This window comes from Rattus norvegicus, chromosome X (assembly GCF_036323735.1).
Source record: "Rattus norvegicus strain BN/NHsdMcwi chromosome X, GRCr8, whole genome shotgun sequence".
Taxonomy (NCBI): Eukaryota; Metazoa; Chordata; class Mammalia; order Rodentia; family Muridae; genus Rattus; species Rattus norvegicus.
In genome coordinates, this window is record NC_086039.1 from 107,814,070 (window position 1) to 107,829,270 (window position 15,201).

The window sequence follows — 15,201 nt, forward strand, 5'->3', positions numbered from 1 at the left end:
GCCTCCTCTTAATTAGTGATTAATGGAGGAGTGCCTACCCCATTGTGGAGGGGACTCCCCTGGGCTGGTGGTTCTAGGTTCTATAAGAAAGCAGGCTGATCAAACCATGAGACATGAGCCAGTAAGCAGCATCTGTCCATGGCCTTCACACCAGCTCCTGCCTTCAGATTCCTACCCTGTTTGAGTTCCTGCTAAACAGTGATATGGAAGTGCGAGTCTAATAAATCCTTTCCTCTCCACATTTTCAGTCATGGTGTTTCTTGACAGCAATAGTAACCCTTTAACAACCTTCAAATTCACAATTTTCTCTTACTAAGTAAAACCTTCTACCAAACTGCAATAGGACATGTTTGCATTTTTATTATTGTGGTTTTCAATTCCAGAAGTTCAGTTTTCCTTCTCTGTCTCTATTGAGACAGGTTCCATCTATGTAGTCCTCGATGGCCTCCAAATCTGGTCTCCCTGCCTAAGAGTCTTCAAGTAATGAAGCAATTAATGTATTTCATCACACCCAAAGTATTTTGTTGGTTTTTTATGAATTTATTTGTTTCATTGTGTTTTCTTAAATTATGTCCCCCTCTTGGTACTGTTTGTTTGGAAAGAGACTTTTCTCACATTTAACACAGCTTCTTTCAGTGTTTTGAACTTTAAAATAAAAGTAAAATAGTTGATTTAAATGGCTTGGTAAGCCAGTGTCTGGCTTGAGCAGGAACACTTCCTGTTGATTTTTTTTTTTTATTTTGTGAGTCATACTTATTTTGGGGCTATTTGTGCTTGCTGCGGTTTTGTTTTTGTTAAACTTTTAAATAATGCAACAGTAGACATAAACTTGTTAAAATTTAAATAATGCAACAGTAGACTTAAGTTTCCTTTGGATCCATTGTTTCTGTTCTTGTCCTTTGCTTATGTAATGAGCATGCTAAAATGATTCCTTTTACTACTTACTATCTCATCATCTGTGCCATTGGATTTTCTTCTGCCATAGTGGCCAGCTAGTAATTGGGAGCATTTTGTTAACTGTTCTATACCAATAAATATGCCAGCTCTTACCCAGGTGTTTGCTCTGTGAGTATATCTTAGAGTGCTTTCTGTGGTCAGTCAGGCAGTTTTCAGCCCCTAGTTTTTGTTTTATTTTTTTGTTTTTTGTTTTTTGGTTTTTGTTTTTTTGGGGTTTTTGTGTGTGTGTGTGTGTGCAGAACACTAGTACCAGCTCTAAGTTAATGCTTTGGCCTTTCTCTGGGTACTTCTTAGACACATACACTTATGCACACACGACCTTCCAGGTCTCATTTATGTTAGAACTCTTCAAAGCATCCTGTAGAATTACCCCCCCCGCCCCAGTTTCTCCATTTAAGTGTGTGTGTGTGTGTGTGTGCGCGCGCTCGCAGTTTCTACTTAACTTTAGGTGGTATCTCCATCTCTCTGAGTTGCAACATTAACAGATGCTGCCAAATGTGTTCTTTCAATTTTTTTCCTCAAGACACCTCAAGAACAGGTGACTTCACACAGCATCGAATCTAAAGAAGACCAAATGCTGTTATACTGAAATTAATTAATTAATTAATTAGAGTACTGCACAAAGCTGTCAGACGTGTGAAATAATGATCATTATCTGGTGATAATGTGATGTTGGAATTTTGATTGGGTTGTTTTTCACCATGTTTCCATTGGTCCAGGCTACATGCTCCCCAGGTCACATAATTGTAAAGCAGGTGTTCACCATTTCCCTTGATCTGAGGTATGAGGGATCATAATGCAGGAAATTACAATGCAACATAGACTGTCCATGTGATTTGTTACTGATCTTCAAGAAGTGTTGTTTGGATGATTGAAAACCTGTCATAATTTCCAGAATTCTACAGGTTTGGTTTGTGTTTGGGATGTTGTTGCTCCGCGGTCCTGGAAGTAGCCCCTTCGCCCATTCCTTCACTCCAGTGAGCGTATTCTTTAGGCGCACCATTTCCATCTGGAGTTATTTATTTCCCATCACCAACCATCTACTTTGTTTCACTAATTTTATGATTATGTTGTCATGTTGTTAAGTGTTTCTGATGGGTGTGCCCCTTAAATTATAATGAAGTACTCCTGTAAGTTCACTTGAAAGAAATTTGTAATGAACATCATTATTTCCTGTATAAGCTTGATGTTATTTGTATTGCTACTATTCAACGGGCAGAATCTCTAGTTCTCCTGAGACACTCTTAGTTACATATTTTAATCATATTTAGTCATAACACAAAAATTTAAATTTCCAGTGGAATTAAAAGATATTTTGTTTTCCTCACTGTGGGGGGCATAAAATGATTATTTGAAAGCCTGGCATATCTGTCTTGTTCCCATGATGCAGTAGCATTCCTTAGGATGAGATGGTAATCAGGATTGTTTTGTCCCAAGGGCATGTAGAGTCCTTTCTATGACCAATCATCCTCTACTATGAAGAAATTGAAGTCACTGGTAGTAACTGCAGCTTCAAGTATAAACTAGCACCTGCCGCTTAATGGAAGCACTCCTCCTAGCACCCAAGGCATCTAATATCCAAAGCCTAGAGTTTCAGGCAGGTGACAAAGACGTTCTGTGGGTGTTCTATAGAGACTGGGAGTAAAGGAAGTTGTTATAGTCAGTCTCCAAGGAATGAATGGGCTTGGCACCACCTAAAATTTGGCTCACGTGTTAAACTTTGGACACCACACAAATAATAAAGTTATTTAATAGATTTTTCATGGAAGAGAAGGGTGGCTTCCCAAACTGATCTGAAAAGCAGCCCCAAAGGGTGAAGGAAGGAGACTAATGTTGGTGTTTACTGTTATCAGGGACATGGTGAGCATTCTAATAGATAGTCAGGGAGTCATGTGGCTTAAACTTCCCACTAATATTCAAGGAGAAACTTCCAGAGATGTCTCCTTTATTTTTCTGGTGATGGGGACTAAAGCCAGTGGTCTTACCCTTGATAGGTAGATACTCTTTCACAGAGCAAAATACTTAAATTCTGAGATTTCTTATCCCCTTGACCAGAGTTGATGTGGGGGAGGGGGAAGGAGAAAAGGAGACTGAAGAGCTTGGAGAAACAAAGTAGCAACAGCAAAGTGAGATCGGAATCATTTCTATGGATGCCAATGAGGTTTCACCGTGCAGCTCCACATCTGTGTACTTTACAGATTTAGGACACAGCATTAAATGGCAACTTTGTGTTAAGTACGTACATCCAATTCTGAACAATATTGTTGAGAGTGTCGCCCCTCAAGTATGATGTTCCACCTGGCTTGTAGAATGAAGCCAAACACAAAGAACATGTTAGTGAATACTATAGTTTGCATGGTAAATGTCCCCCAAAAACCCATATGCTGAAATCTAGTATCATATCCCTGCAAGGTGGTAGGACCTCTAAGCAATAAGACCTTGTAGGAGGTTTTCAGATCACTGGGGACATTCCACTTCTTGAAGGAGAGATGGGCAGGTTTCCACTCCCCTTACTCTGTTCTTTTCCACTTCCCTGTCATGAGATGGGTTGTTTGACATTGTCACATGTGCCCACCACTGTGACATTTCCACCACTGCAAGCAAACCCCCTAAAACTGTGTCAAAAGACATCCTTTTATTTAGGTTTATTGCCTCTGATGCTTTACGGTAGTGGAAAGTTAACAAAAATAGTGAACAGACATGCAATCCCCTGCTGAAGCTGACAGTTTCGGAGTCCTGTCCGTTCACCCTATTCGTCAGTTTAGAATAATTTGCTGGTCTTACATAGCTAATGTCATCTCACTGCCACAGTAGCTAAAGTTTATGATAGATTTCTAACCACTGTTTCTGGGGAGATAGACAGTGGTATCAGGGGTATGGAATCATTTCCTGCCTAGGCCAGCCCAGGAGGTTACAAGGGTGGCATCATTTTAAATAGTCTTAAAGAGTAATGCACAAGCTAAAATAGACACATTTCGGCAAGAGAAAGATGCTCTGCGGCCCAGTCTCCATCACACACTAGCATATGGCACAAACGGATACTAGGCTACCACATGAGCATACTTACATTGAGTAGATGCAGCACTGAAAGTAAGCGGTTGAATTTTGTGGATTCTTCGAAGTCACATACAAACAGGTTTCTACTGATCCACATGTTGATACATAAAGCTATCTAAATTTGCTAGTCCTGGCCCTGGGAAACTTCTGCTTCTGTATTGCATAAGTATTGATGAGAAACCTCACGTGGGTCAGTGAGTGACCAATGCCACCTGGCTCAGGCAGATAGATGATGGAGGTAGTTGGCAAGCTATGGCGCTGGGTCTATGGAGTTACACAGCACTGAGTTCTCTCCAGTTCCTATCCTCTAGGGGGTCTAAGGAACTCCACTCCTGCTACTTAAGTTGTTCTGTCTCTAAGTGGTTAAGCTACACTGGTTTCCCTCTATGGCTGTATAACATGTTCCCCCTAATCCAGTCACTAAGAGTCCATCTATTTACTCATCCACTCCTAAACCCAAATCCTTGAAAAACGCATCATGGATTTTGTAGGATGTGGTACAGTGATTAGGACACCAGAGGAGTAATCCAAGCTTCACAGATTCTAAAAACTGATCATTCTCCTTGTGGCCTGTGATGTACACTGACTGAAATCAACAGAAATAACAGCAGAAGCAATGCCTTGGAGTCACTCTCATATTATATAATTAAGATAAGCATTTGAAAAAAAAAGTGGCTTCAGATTTTCAGTATTGACTCGCTAATTTCCAAGTTAGGTCTTCGTATGCTCTTATCCTTCTGCCCTCAATCTACCATTCGAAGCATAATATCCACCTTGCAGCCTCATATAACACCTATACAATGTGACTATTATGTCCAGTTCACAGTTATGACGCTATGGTTTGCTTAGCTATCTTTTATAACCCAGAATAACATTTCGTTCAAGCTGGTGATTGATACCAACATTTCTGAACTTGAAAGAAGCAAAAAGTGCATGTCGAGTGCCATGCCTGCCCTTGCACTGTTTAGGTCTCCTTGAGCACGCACAAGTGGGCAATGGACAATGTGTCACAAACATGGTAGAAATCGTGTTAACCTGGAATATGTTCCAATGCCTGATCCCTAAAACGGCCGCAAGATGGCAGCAGAGAACAAAGCAGACTTTTGTTAATGCATGGTAAGGGTTCAAAGTTTTGTAGCTGACAACATAGGTGCAGGTTTTTAGAGGTTGTGTTAGTCAACATCCCTTAACGGTGTTCAATAAGAAACACTTTGTGGATGGAGAGACGCTTTCTGTTTCATAGTTGAGGTGATGGACTTCTTCAGGTTAAGTGTGGAGACTTACAGTGGTGGCAGTAGGAACGAGAGGCTTCTTGCTCACATCTGAGTTGGTCAGGCAGCTGACACAGGGCAGGAAAAAATTTTAGGCTACAAATCTCAAAGACTTCCATCAGTGATCCACTTCCCCCACTGAGGCCCTTTCTCCAAAAGATTCTACAACAAACAGCACAGCCAGCTTAGGAAAAAAATGTTCAAAACCCCAAACCTATGGGAAACATTTCATGGCAAAGGCATATCATAATCAAAGGATTATGATGCCAAATTACTTACCTAGGCTGGTAATGAATCCAGGTAATATATCTTTACCCCAGAGTTCTCTAGGCTCAGGAGGCTGCACTGTTTGATTCAGACGCTTCTGAGACTAGACAAATTGGCATGGACATTCACACCCATTGTCTGAATGCCCTTCTAACTTCCTTCTGCAGAAAACAGAAGTGAGCTAGAAGTCTATTAGTTACCTTTAATATAACCTCCCCACTACCACTACAAGAGACTCTTCATCAATAGGAGAACCCTCCCACCCTGGGTTTCATGAGTCCTCATAGTATATGCATGTCAAACAGCGACAGCAAATGAGCATCAGGCAGAGTGTATAACGTCAGTGGAGCAAAGCAGCACTCTGAAAAGATGGCCCAGAAATGATCACTATTAATCCCGGCCACTCTTTTACTACATTTCCAAATCAAGTCGTCCTTGCCACTCCAGAAAACATTATATATCAGATTTTTTTTAATCACTGTCATCCAAGTAAACCAAAATAGATTTCATCTTATACTTTTATGATTTGCCTGGGGACAGAGAGGCCTTTAGAATCACCCCAAGTGTCTGATCTTCAAGTGAAGTGTAAGGGATCAAGGTCAAACAGTATGGCTGTTGAAGAAAAATTTGTCCCTTGGTAGTCAGTTGGCTTCTTTGCTCCTCATTTAAAAAGAGATCGTCCTCCAAGAAGGAGTCCGGCTCCACAGAGATAGTTTCTGTCGCAGCTGGACAGAGAGTTGCTATCTGTTCAACTCCTATCTAGAAATTGGTTCAGTGTTCAGTGCATGAATCACTTTGTTAATAACTCCCATTTTGGTTATGTGGTGGGCTGGAGTTGATTTGAGTGTGTGTGTGTGTGTGTGTGTGTGTGTGTGTGTGAGAGAGAGAGAGAGAGAGAGAGAGAGAGAGAGAGAGAGAGAGAGACTCTGTAGCTCAAGTTGTACTGGAATTCACTGTAAGTCAGGTTGGCTTCTAACTTGTAGCAATCCCCCTGCCTCAACCTCCAGAGAACTAGAATTACAGTTGGAAGCCATTATGTCAGCCTTGAAATCTTCACTTTAGAGGCAAACACACATTGACTCCTGGCTGGGTCCTACTCTAGGGCACCTATTTTTATGCTCATCATAATCAGACTTGTCATTCTGTTCCTGATATAGTCAGTCTGAAGTAGCTATGGCTACTGTATATTGCTCCATATCATTTTGATTTTTGTATGCAGTCTCATTTACAATCCAGTCCGACCTTGAACTTAATGGTCTTTCCACCTTGCCCTTTAGCCCGTGGAGGGCTAGGATTACAAGTGTACACCAGCTACTATTTTTTGAGCAACTTCCTTTGTATTCATCCTGAGTTGGCTGCAATTCACTGAAACAGCAATTCAACACAGCAGGCCATGTTTGGAATGTTTTTCATATATCACAAGGTCTTGTGTGAGAGAGCCTACCAGCTACCGTTCCCCATCTAGCAGTATGGCAATTCTTGTTCCCATTCTGGATGGACCGACTGTGTCTCTACCTGCCTCCCATCTTTTGAAGGCCCTGGCTTCATATTATAGGGGGAAGAAACCATTTGGACAACTTAATGAAATATGACCTCTCACTACTTGGTGACTAGTCATCAACGCGCTTCAGTTTAAAGTAAAACCCACTCACCTTCCTCTTATTCCACTGGACAGGCAAGTGCATCGCTTCTTCAAATTGACCTGAGTGTCTTTGTCTATTCTCTTCCACAGAGGCATGTCTGTATTAGTACTTTGCTATGTCAGTCAATGTAGAAATCTAATAGGAGGACATAAAATAGCTACACTATAAAGAAAATGAATAAGAAAGTCAGCACACCAATTTGCCATTCTCCACAGGTGGCGAAAGAAGACAAGATTTAGTGCATGAATCAGTACAAAAAAGTTGATTACTAACAACACAGCAAACAGCCTCAGGATCAGGCTGGGAGTTCCAGTTCACCTGTCCCTGAATTCCACTGCGTGACACTTCAGGAGCAGATGGCAGCTACAGATACTGGGTTTCGCCACAGCTGAGCAACTTGGGCTACAAATTCAGTGCCTTTATATAGCAAGTAGTTAACCAGCCAATCATTCTCCCGCAGGGAGGGAATGTTGGTACAGTAGTCCTGCTGTGGTGTCATGTCAGTAATTTTCCCTTCTCCCCAGTTCCCATCTAGAGCCTTAGGATCCGCTGCTGCCTATGTTTCCAGGGTCTATGCCAGCATATCTGATCTGTGTTTCAACTTCCTTTGTTAAGATATATTCTTGTTTTCTGAGAGTAGGGACTTTACCTCCCTGCTCTTCCTGTAACCAGAGATGCTCTGACAAGTTGGTGTGAGAGGCAATGAGAGCATGGATCTTGAATATGTCATCATGTAAGCATCCTGGATTTGTGATGCACATGCAAGGCCTCCACGTGGGAAACTTGGTGTCTTGAAGCAAGCTGCAAGGGCAGAGCTAGGAAGGCTATTTTTGCTCATCTAGATGCATAAGGGCAGTGTAATGGTTCAAGATCTCAAGTTCTCCCCTGCCAATCTTCATATCCAAGTGATCCAAGCAGAGTTTTTGAGGCCCCTGATTTTCAAGTAGGAAAAGATCAAGTCGTGCTTCCAACTCTGTTTTGAATCTGTCTCCTGACCCAGCTTTTCAGGGCAGTCTTCCTCTTTTGTGGCAATCTCCTTAGACATTGTTGTAAAAGCTTTCTAGATTTTGCAAGGGTCTTTGTCTGATCCCAGACTGGATTTTTGTTTGTTTCTTTACATTCATGCTTTTAGGTTTACTGAATCATAACCTAAATTATAAATTTTCAATGTGATGAGTTTTACACAATGTGTAATATCCATGTGACAGTAACAACAAACAGCAGAGGTTCACGTGCCACAATCACCTCTCCTTGCTTCAAGCTTTTGAACTTCCCGAGAATTAACACTAATCTGACCTATCTTATTATATATTACTTTTGCCTATTTCCAGCTTTATGTAAAATGGGTCCTATAGTGTAGAGTCTCTTGTGAATGTCTTATTTGACTAACACACTTTGTAAAATTCATATATTTTGATGATTTTATGTTTTCTTTGCTATATGATATTTTATTGGGCGACTCTTCCACACTTTATTCAATCATTCTACTGTTCATGTGGATCAGTAGCTTCACATTTCTAAGCTATTATGAATAATGACGCTATAAACATACATATACATATATATATATATATACACACACACACACACACACATTTATTCTGGTGCACTTCTGCTGGATCATTTCCTAGGAGTGAAATTGCTACTTTATAGATTATGGAAAATACACATAAACTATTGCCATAGTGATCATATGTATGTATATTATATACATATAGTATATATAGGCAGTATAGGCTGATTCTGGTTACTCAGTATCTTTACAAAGATATGTTTTCAGGAGTTTTCATTTCAGCTATTAAGATGTAAGGGCGAATACAGTGCAACGTAGCTTTAATTTTTGATTTTCCTAATCCTTACAAATAATGAGAGTGAGAACCCTTTCACATCTTCATTATTAACTTGTACTACATTTATTTTCAGACTGGCTTGTCGCCAATTTTGCATGGAATTTTCTATTTTTTTATGGATAGGTAGAGTTTTTTTTTTATACATTCTGGATAAAAAAATCTGGTTGGATAGACATATTCAAATTAATAGTTCTGTTTTCTTAATCAAAAAAGTTCTTAAGTTTTAATACTGTTTCTTTTTATTGTTGGTATTCTTTTTATCCCATTTGGTGTATCCTGCTAAAGAAAATGTTGCCTCCCACAAAGTCAGTAAAACATTTCTATTGGGGGTGGAAGTTCATGCCTCCTGTGGAGGTCAGAGGACAATGTCAGCTGTCATTCTTCAAGCACTGTCCACCACCTTTTTTGGACACAAGGAACTCTCTCTGGTCTGAAACCTACCAAGTAAGCTGGACTAACTGTACATTGAGCTCCAGACATCCACCTGTCTCTATGTCCCTGATGGAATTACAAGCACGTGCCACCAAGCCTGGATTTTATATGTGGGTTTTGTGGATCAAACTCTGGCCCTTGCAAGTATTTAACCAACTGAGTTACTTCCTCAGGCCTCCTCAGGTCTCCTCAGGTCTCCTTTTGATTTTAAAACCCTGATGGGTATACCTTACAGCCTTTTCTGAGTTTCAGTAGTTGAATATTCTTCCCTCCATATAGTATTACTTCTATCACGAATATTTTAACTATGTCTATGTATACTTGTGCAACTTGCATATACTTTGCATATACTTTGTGTATATGCTCTCTGAGCAATGAATATGTACCTACCATTTTAATAATCTCTATAGTCCTCCATCAGTTTATTTTTAGAATACATTAATTGTACAAGGTAATGTATTGAGTAGTGTATTTTATTATGACATTTCAATACATGAGTAGACTGTAGTTTGATCATATTACTTTTTACATACTCCCAATAGTAGTTCCTAATAGTAGCCCTCTTTTTTTCTCCTAAATTCTGCATAGGAGAGAAAATATGTAGTACTTATTTCATTAAGTATGATACTATCACTTTCCTGATGATGATATAAGTTTGTATTTTATGGTTGAGTAAAAGTGTGCGCTCTCTCTCTCTCTCTTTCTCTTTCTGTCTCTCTCTCTCTGTCTCTGTCTCTCTGTCTCTCTCTCTTTCTCACACACACACACAGAGACAGACAGAGACAGAGAGACAGAGAGACAGAAACAGAGACAGAGACAGAGACACAGAGAGAAAGAGAGGAGAGAGAGATATTTTCCTGATTTAGTCTTTAACAGGCACATGTGCTGTTTCATAATCTGGCTGTTGGGAAAATTGTCACATTAAACATTGTTATGTATTATGTGCTGCTTTTGATTCCTTTAAGTGTGCACTCAGGAATGATATACCTAAATTATATGTAGTTTCACTTTAAGTCTTTTGAGAAGTACCATATTGATTGAAATAGTAGCTGCAATAATTTACATTCTCACCAACAACATTTAAGAGCTCCTTTTCCCTGTTTCTTCACCAGCATTCATAGTTTTTTCTTTGTTTGCTTTGTTTTGTTTTCTTCCCAGTAGCCATTCTGATTACTATGAGATGGACGCCTTATAGAGTTTTAATTTCTATGTCCCTGAAGGCTATAGATGTTGAACTTTTTGTTTTCATTTTATTTTCAGTCATTTGGAAATTTTCCATTTAATTTATTTTACTGATGAGCGTGTTGGGTTTGTGCTGCAGTCTTTACATTGAGGCCCTGAAACAGGGCAAGAGTAGGAGATGCTCTCAAGCTGTTCCTTCCAGGTAAGCTCCTGGACCGTCCAGCTGAAAGACCACTTGCACCACAGGTGAGTGGAGGTGGGAAATGCCTCAACAGTGGTAGCATGCTGAGAATAGAGAAAGCACTCCAACCAAAGTGTCTTCATGGCCAGCGAGGGAAGGAGGGGGTCATGGACATTCTATGATACTGTGGGTCCTTATTGTGCTAATCTCTGTCTTGGTGTCCTATTCACATTTGCACACAGTTGGTCCAGCTCCTCCTGCCAGAGGACACCGGGCCATATTTCTCATAGTGTATGGTTCAAAATTCCCACCACATCATCCTATGTCCCTGGGTCTGTGTCCATGTTGTAACTGGTTTCCTGGACCCATACTAGTTCTTAAAGAGGTCGCTTGCTTAGACCATGGAGATATACATATGTAAGAGCTTCTGCTAGCGATAGATGAAAAAGTTTGAAAGTATGGCCTCTTTAAAGATGTTTCTTCATTGTGGAACCAATGGGGAGAGTAGAAGGTATAAAGGGCATACTTGCTATAGTATGTATGTCTTAAACTATATTTTCGATTTGAGTTTAATCTTTAGGACAATTCATGGATAGAAGATGCCTTTGCAATAGTAAGTCTTCCTCCTTTTGTGAATGGTCCTTTCCTCAGTCTTAGTAGCAGAGCTATGCAAAGTTAATGTAAAAAATAGAGCAATCAAAGAGAAAAGTATCATGGAAGATATTGCACATCCTCCATAGTACATTATTCAGAATATCTGGCACACAATAAAATCAATAGCAACATAGAGCACAAAAACTGTAGTCCATAATTAAGAAAATTAGAAGCCAGTAGAAATTAATGAAGGATGACACTGCTGTTGGAATCTGCCCTAATAGCACAGAAGAAATGAGCCACATCAAGTTAACGCTGCCAGAATACTATATTGAAAATGTTTTTCCAAGGGAATATAAACATTAAGATTCTATTGATGTGGGGCTACATTTCAGTGGTAGAACATTTGTCTGGCATGTGTAAGGAAGGTTCTAGGCTCAATTCCAAGCACTACAAAAAAGTCTAAAAGACCCAATACATTTCAATGATCAAAAACCCCAAAGTATGTTCTCCTGTCACGTGTAACTAAAACAATAATTTTGAAAGTGAGTTGAGCAAAAGGATAACACAATACAAATCTGAAAATAATTTAAGCTATAGAACTACCAAATGGTAGGTTAGAGCTGCAGAGTTGGAGCAAGCTAAGCCAGCTGCTAAACAATACAGTTAGGGTATGTTCCATGGCTATATTCTATGATATCAAACGGATAGATTAAAATCAGACACAAGAATTGGCAATTGCTCATTTGGATTATAAACATTAAGCATCTGAGCCTCTCTTCCTGGCATACATCTGAGAGAAAAGTCAGTTAATATGCAGCAGACCACCATCGCTACATGGCCAGATCATTGCTGAGCTGTATTTGGACTAATGTATAATAGAGTTAAAGTTGTTCCATAATTTGTCCCAAATTTAAAAGGTGATATAATTATCACGATAAATCAGAATACTTCTATCAGTTCAACATATTCCCCATTTTTCCCTTTCCTAGCCCAGGAAATCAATAGTATATTTTCTGTCTCCATGAATTCCCTTTTCCTGAATGAAATACATATGAAATCATTATATATCTCCTCTTGTGTCTATCTTCTTGTATTGTACATAATTTTAATTATTTATTTATTTTATATGTATTATTATTAATCTGAACATGTTTGTGCCTCATGTGCTTGCAGTTCCATGTGAAGGCCAGAAGGGGGTGGTAGATCACCTGAGACTGGAGTCACAGATGGTTGTGAGCCAATATAAGGATGCTAGGAATTGACCTCTGACCTTTGGGAAGAAGAGCCAGTGCTCTTAACCACTGAGCCATCGCTGCAGCCTCACTATACACATCTTTAAAATTCGTCCGTATCATAGTATAAATTTATATTTTTTTGTTGTTAAATAGTATCCTATTTGTGGAGGGATGATACTTTATTTACCCATTCATCAGTTTGTGGGCATTTGGGAGGTTTCCAGCTTGGAGACATTATAAATGATACTTTTCTATTTTTTATTACAGTATAAGTTTACATGTGAACAAATTTTTATTTCTATGTGAGTTGTCTTGCCAGGAGTTGAATTTCTGGGTCATGGAGTAGCTTGATTCTTTGTTCCCTGAGAGACAGTCAGTTTGTAATGTGTCCCTATAATTTTATAGTTGTATCTGAAAGGCATGAAACTCATTTCCCTATATATACTCAGTGACACTTCTTGGTGTCTGTCTTATTTTAGCCATCGTGGTAGATATGAAGTGGTAACTGGATATGAAATTGATTATTTCCCTAACAACTGATGCTAGACAGCTTTTCGTGTGACTTCTAGCCATTTATATATCTTCTTTGAATAAATCTCTATTTCAATCTTTTGTCCTTCTTTATCCGTTATAGGATCAGTCCCTTCATTGTTGTGTTTTAAAAGTTATTATCCAGGATCTGAAGCCCAAATTATATGCATAATTGATAAAAATTTTTCCTGTTTTATGAATTGTTCTTTTACCTTGTCATAGAGAACAAAAGGCATTTTCCTGAATTTTGATGAAATTTATATTTCCTTGATTCCTAGGGATATACAGTACGCTTTTCCATGGTTATTGTGCATTTTCATTTCTATCTTTCCTATTTTTTTGAAAATTGTACAGTTCACTGGACCAGTTGTTGATTAGCAGTTTTATTTGCTTGGAATTTAATTTCAGCAATTCTCTGTAAATTCTGGATATTAGTCCCTTGTCTAATGTGTAGCTACTTAAGATATTTTCCCCATTCTGTGTGCTGTGTGCTGTGTGGATAGTTTTTTGTTTTGTTTTGTTTTGTTTTGTTTTGTTTTTCGTTGTGCAGAAACTTTTGATTTCCATGTAGTCCTGTGTTATTATTTTGGGTTAGTACCTGTGCTGTTAGTCTATTTTTAAAGTTCTTGCTGGGATGACGAGATGGATCAGTGGTTAGAGCTTTTGTTGCTCTTGCAGAGGATCCAGATACACTTCCAAGCATGCACATGGTGGTTGACAGCTATCTGTAACTCCAGTTCAGGGGATCCAATGCCCTCTTTTGACCCCTGTGGGCACTAAGCACACATGTGGTGAACATACATACATGCAAGCAAAAACTCACATGTCAAATACAACAAATAAATCTAATTTAAAATTTAAAGAAAAAATTAAAATAAAACTTTCTTGTCCATTCCAATACCTTGAAGGATGTGCTTTAACATTTTTTAATATTTAACTTTTAGTGTTTCAGGTTATAAGTTGACATATATGTCCAATTTGAATTGGTTTTTTACACAGTGAAAGATAAGAATCTATTTTCATTCATTTGTTGAATAGGCTATCTTTTGTTCTATGTGTATTTTGCCTCCTTTGTCAAAGTTAAATAGGTGTGACTTTGTCATCTTATGTCCATAATGCTATATTCCATTTCATTGGCCTACACATTTATTTTTATGCTGATACCATGCTGTCTATCACTATATCTCTATAGTATAATTTGAGACCAGGAACTATAATTAAAACCACTTTGAGAAACTACCTTAACCCAACCAGAATTGCTGTCACCAGGCAACAAATGTTGGAGAAGATATGGAGAGAAAGGAACTCTTATCGACTGTTGGTGGGGGTGCAAATTAGTGCAGCCATTGTAGAGATGAGTTTTGATATTTCTCAAAAACTTAAAAAAGAACTACACTATGATCTAACTGGTTCACCCAAAGAGTGGCCATATTGTATTGTAGGGGTGCTCAGACCTACATCTTTATTGCTTGTTCACTAGAGCAAAGAAAAATAATCAACAGATGAATGAATAATGACAAATTGGTATGAATGGACTTGACATGCATATTAAGCAAGGTAACATGCTCTTATTAAAAAGGGCTGCATCTTCTCCCTCTAGCCAATAATATATGCATATACATAAACAAACCCACATATGGGAACAGTAAAATATACAGAAAAGAGAACAAGAAAGGTAAAACATTAGGAGATGAAAAGGGACTGAATGCCCGGAATGGACATGAGATATGAAAGAGGATATAAAGATAATTGTTTTTCTAGTTCTAATTCTGTCATGGAGGATGTTTTTGTCTGGGCAGTGGGCAAGCACATAAGAAATTAAATATATAGAAATTGATTGAAAAATTAGAGACTCATACTTGGGCCTGATTAAATTTGGTATATGTTTTTTATTTGTAAGGTATTTTATAATAAAGTATATAAATTATAGTACAGTTTTTTATGGAATTCAGTTTAACTACTTTTCTTTGGTTGGCTGTGCTTTTCCTTTTACTTTTG